Genomic DNA, 6,049 nt, shown 5'->3' with positions numbered 1-6,049 from the left:
AAGACACCTCCGTTTCGCAGAAAATAAAGCTTGCCAACAAAGGGATTTCGAATGATGCAATTTTTACTATCTTCTGAAAGGTTGTAGGGTTACTGCGCCCTAATTCATCTTAGCTCCTTTATTCATTCCACCCATTTGAACACATTAGTTGGAGCAGTATCTGCTATCTCTATTCAACGCATTACTTCAAAGGATAGGATGAATAAGGGTACGTTGTACTCGACTTTTCGCTTCGCTCAAACGCGAGCATTTTACATTTGCCAGGCAAACATTCTAACTGTGCTGCTTCTTAGGAACGAAGCTAAGATACTGATAGCTATTTAAGCGCAATCCAGTCATTTTAAGTTGAGTTATCAACGAAAGAGTGTGACATCCTGACTAATGAGATGAATAAGGGCTCGTCTACCCTATTTAGTTCGGTTTTCGGTATGTATAAAGGCACTACCGAAATGATAGTACACGTACATCGTAATGGAAAATATTCAAAAGCATTTAATGATAATAAAAGAATTCATTTGGCAACAGAAAACTACATTCGTCTGTCATTACAAATAGTATCTGCCAGAGAAAATAGGGAGAGAAACAATTAATACGAAGTAAATTGGGCTAGATTGGTGGTTGTTGATCTGCCTTCAAAAAGCCATGTTATTCCATCAATATGTATGCTTTGGTCTCACGAAAGACCGTATTTCCTACTAGGATCTCCAACAACTTTGATCGGGCGTAGAGCGAGGTTAGTTAGCCACGATATTTCGCAACATTTTGCTAACCTTTTTTAAAAACACGAAACATTACTGTTTTTTTCCAACACACAGGAAACAGATTGGTCGTGGCACAGCGGCACGACTTAGAACAAAAGGTGGACTAAAGTCCAAACTTTTCCGTATCGGTTCATATAGGACGTTTTTATGTAATTTTGGTACGCTGAATTCGTTTTCGACATTAAAACATTTCAAAAATGAACATTTACTATTCATTAGGGCGTCTCAAAAAATTTTTTTTACTAAATCGTTCTTAAAATTTGTGTATATTAATTTTCGTGTGCTAAATCGTTTTTGGTATTAACATTTGCAAAAAAAATCATTATACATTAGGGTGGCTCAAAAATAATTATTTTGTTGTGAAGATTCAAAAAAATTTTAAAGACATTTTTGTGCGCTGAATTCCTATGTTGGTTATAGAAAATAGAAATTAACTTTACTACTTATTAGAGTGGATCAAAAGTAAATATTTTGTCTTTTATAAAGATTTCTTTCAATTGTAATTTTGGAATTTGTTTTCCGTATTGAAACGAATTGATTCGCCTCTGGCTTTAGAAATGACTATATTATTTTTAAGGATCAAATAAGATGTGATCGACTAATTTTGGAACGTTTTATTCATTAGTGGGTTACTTGGTATGAAAACTACATTTTTTTTTTCATTTTCAAAACAAACATTTTGAGCGTCTTAGTGGAATATTGATTTACATTCACTAATCAACAAGATGGTTAACGATTTTGTTTTCGCAGGTGTGTTTTAAGTTGCTTGGATTGCTTATTTCATACCTTAAATTAAAATAAATCCAAAATCCTTTCTTCGCGTATATGGTTCATTTAAACATGGTCTTATTTTATTAGGATAATATCGCATACCCTTAAGCTACGGGGGGAAGGGGAGGAGTTGCTTCTCTAATCTTCCGGTCATCACATCGCATGCTTTGGTATTCTTAATATGTATAACAAACATGAAGATGTGACACAAGGTGCCAAGAGCGCACTAAAATCCTGTCAATCCTATTTTTCATTGGATTGTCTGCTCTAAATATATCACCAGGGGACCATTCATAAATGATGTTGGATATTGACAATAGGGGAAGAGCGTCACGTAACGAGATAAAACACCTAAAAATGAATTTTAGACGTATCAGCGGATCAGGGATAAAAACGTACAACATTGTTTATGAATGGCCCCCAAACAAAGAATATTCCATAACGAATATCACGTAACATCGGTGACAGAGCATTGGGATCAAGGCCAAGTCCCTCCTGCGTCGTGCAAAACTGAGAAGCAACATCAATTTAGGCACAGATAGCAGACGTCCATTTATTTTCATTTTGTTTTGTTTTGTCTTTTCATTTGTTTCTCCTGCTACGATGTGTGCGGGAGAACCGGACGGCCAAGGAAACGGAAAGCCAGTGACCCAAACAGATCAGGAACAGGAGGGAGGACTGTGAACAGGGAAACCGACAACAGAGGAGAAATCGTTTATTTATTTATTATAGCTACGATACTAATCACAATTGTTTTGCTTTTCTTGTTTCGTTTCAGCAAACCAAAATCTATACGGACTAGCACATACGAACAGTTAGGCTTTGTAGGTTCTCATCTTGAGAAATGACAATGACACTGTACGAGATGGCGCTGGGCCTGTGGCCTTCGACTGGCATGGTCCAATCTCATTGATTCGGAAGTCTTCTTGGCTGGTTGGTAGATATGTGCTCCTACTTGCAAGTTGATCAATTCACTTGGGTGGGGGACATGTGGATCCTACTAGTTGTCGACTCTTTTGATCGTGAGTATGGGGCTAGTTCAGGAAAGGAGTGCAGGACTGGCACCTAAGAGATAGTTAATTATTCAGGACTTGTTCTTATGATTACTAAACTCGACCAAGCACACCGGCTCTCAGAAATGATAAGCAACCCTTTCGGGTCGGTGTGGTCTATTCGAGTCGAACCAGGCGTACATTCGGTTCGAGCAAACTTTATGGTTAATAGTGGATAAATATTTCTTACGCCTTTATTGGCAGAGATTCTTTTTGCGAAATCCTAAAATACCTTCACTGGTATAGCTACTCAGGATAATAATAATAGAAAATTAAGGGTTTGCCTGGTCCATGATGTAATGAATATGTATATTGACTAGAACAGGGATAATCGAGTTATGCTATAAGATAGAGTAGAAACAGCACAGTTGAAGGAAAAGTATTCGCGAGTAAGGACTAATACTGCTAGTATGTTTACCGTTTCAATTAATAGTCGATTGATCTGCTTCGGACCTAGGAGACAAAAGGAGATTAGGAAGAGACAGAAGCGGATTCAATGCAAAATTTGCCAATATGACGTTTACCCCAAGGCGATGGTAGGATTATTTTCCATAGGATGACAGACTAGATGACACGACGTTACACGCTCTGAACTTGCACCAAATAGTTTGTATGTATGTATGAAATTCGCGGACATCACGGCTGACTGCGATCTCTAATTTACTTAACAGTCGATTGATCCGCTTCTGACCTAGGGGACCCATGAGGAGATCAGGAAGAAAATAGAAGCGGAATCAATGCGAAGTTTTTATTGCATCACTGACGACTTAGCACGCGTTGTTAGGAGCAGGATACATTGGACCAGACAAAATAGAGAACTTGACGTTACGTTAAGCTGCAGTCCCATATGCCCGATAAAAAAAAACTTCACAATTATTTTGCTTTTCTTGTCTCGTTTCAGCAAACCAAAATCTCTTTACTATCTCTTCATTTTCTGTCTCCAACTATCCTCTATGTAATGTATCTGAAACTTGTGGTACTGGTTAACAGCCGGCGCCTGCTTGTGGAAGAAACTGGTGTGCTATACGGACTAGCACATACGAACAGTTAGGCTTTGTAGGTCCTCATCTTGACAGAGTCTAGATGGGCGGATGAACGTCTGCCAGGGTGTGGGCTGAGAAATGACAATGACAATAATATCGCATACCCTTAAGCTATATCAGCACTATGCAAATTCGGAAAAAATAGTCTCACCAAATGACTAGAACTCAACTGTCAGTTTGTCAGTTTTTGCGTAAGTTAGCAAAAATAGTTCATGAAACATTTTATGACACATTTCAGATGGTTGAAAATATTTACTGAATTTTAAACATTCTTAATTCCTTTACTACTTAAAAACCATACTTCCCATTCGGCTCCTTACTCTTGATCACTAGTAAAACCATTGTAGATCATGCTCTAAATGCTATTTGAAAGTTGTGCATAAATTAGTGTCATTATTCTAGTCATAAAGTGAATATTCAAATTAAATATCAGTAATAACCATGCGTCTCCATTCACAGTTTTTTTCAAATTTTGACTGCTTATCGCAAGTTTTAGCAAAACTAGCATAGGCTCATTTTTAAAGAGTAAATGAAAAGCTTTCGAATGAGCATAGTGTGATCGCGGGCATTCACGGACGTCGTTGTTGTTATCGCTTTAGAAGTTTAAATTCAATAAAAATTCATGACAAACAGTTATCTAAACACTAACTAAACCAATTAGTGACTTATTTTTGGCGATTTTACGATGTAATTTTATCACACGGATAATTTTGGTGAAGCAATGCAATTTAGAGATGGGCCATTCGTTCGCGAACGGTTCAAGTGAACTGGTTCTTCGAAGAGAATGAGCGAACGGAAGTTCTTTTTAAAAGAACGGTAGTTCTCAATTCTCTTCAAAGCGAATGAACTGAACCTGACCTAAAGCCGTTTGGCGAATTTCTCGGACCGATTTTTAGGCGAACGAATGAAAATGAACCGACTTGCCGTCCCACAAACCGCTCTCTGTGCTCTCCCAGAATGGAACCGGCGAAGAACGACTCATCACATTCTCTATTTCTCTAGTTATACATCATGAAGAAATCGCTACCCTTGATGAACTTGTTAAGCATACAGGGGTATAATAGTTTGGGCAGCATCTGTTTGGTTCCTCTCCAAGAATCGAATGTTTTGAGAGACATTCGCTAGATACAAGTAAATTATCAGCTGAACGGAAGAACGGTTCATCTGAACTAGTTCTTTTTACAGAACTGTTCAGTCGGGAATGGTTCTTCGAAGTGAACTGTTTCGCCCATCTCTAATGCAATTTATAAAATCAACCGTATGTAGTTCCTATGGTCAAATAATGCAAAAAAACACTTGAGTTATGCCCTTCAAAGAGCTGTCAAAAATTCATTTTGCATTCAAATCACCTAAAATCTCGCGAAAATGTCTCTGATGGCTCAGCTGATACGAGAAAAATACTAGTGAGAATACATAACCTTCATATATGGACTTAAGTCCGGGCTCGTCCCACTGTGCGTGGAGGTGTACACAATGCGCTTGCGTATCTTTTCGGTATAATGGAAGGATTCCAATCTGGCCCCACCGATGTAGAGGATTTTAACTTGTTGTTTTGCGAACAAGTTACAGGTGCCACTGGGAATGTTGGACGTATCATTTGCGAGAAACATACTGGAAGGAAGTCCATTTTCTTTACGTTTCCCATTTAGAAAAGACCAAAACTGGGTTTCGTTTCGTTTGTGCTACGTTTCGTGAGTAAAGAAAGCGATTATATGTTTTGCAGCTGTTACTGGCTAGAGTGAACTCCCTTTTGGTAATGGGGTTTCGTCGCCTAATGTAATGTCGAAGTGCAGCTGCTCGCCATCTTTTCAGTTTACGTAGCTTGTTGTTGGACCATGCTGGTTTTGGTCGGGGACGAGGTGTAGGCATATGTATACGGAAAAGCTGTTTTAACACCAGTGCATGTTTTTCTACGGTGGCCGGCGTTACACTTTTAGCCCGAGTGGGTATTCAGATAAAGTTTGTCATATTTTTGCAATATACACACATGCACTACATTCACATAAATTTACTCGTAGTTCATTTGTTTAAATATAATCGTGGTACATCAAGGGTGTCAGACGCGTTCATTGTGTGCATGTGGCTGATTTCAGATGTGGGATTGCTCCAAAGTTTTGAGTGATTATTTTCAAGTGGGTAGCACTACCCATTATACCCATATTATCCACCGGCGCTGTCTGCGTCAACATCTACATCGATCGCGAAATTCAAGAAAGTCTCCAATCGATTGCCTGTAGTGAGTTATAAAGTCTAGAGAAGTCAGTCTTCGAAAAGTTTACCTCCCTGACATCCTCCATTTCGTCATATAGTATCAGCTATGGACAAATCGTCGCTACCAGAAGTGGAGGATGATGTGCGTCTACAGCATTTAACGGCTCAAGTGCCTCTGAAATGAAGGTCCAGGATTCGATTTCGCCTATTA

The sequence above is a fragment of the Topomyia yanbarensis genome, chromosome 3 (genome assembly GCF_030247195.1).
Source record: "Topomyia yanbarensis strain Yona2022 chromosome 3, ASM3024719v1, whole genome shotgun sequence".
Taxonomy (NCBI): Eukaryota; Metazoa; Arthropoda; class Insecta; order Diptera; family Culicidae; genus Topomyia; species Topomyia yanbarensis.
This window is presented reverse-complemented; position numbering follows the sequence as displayed.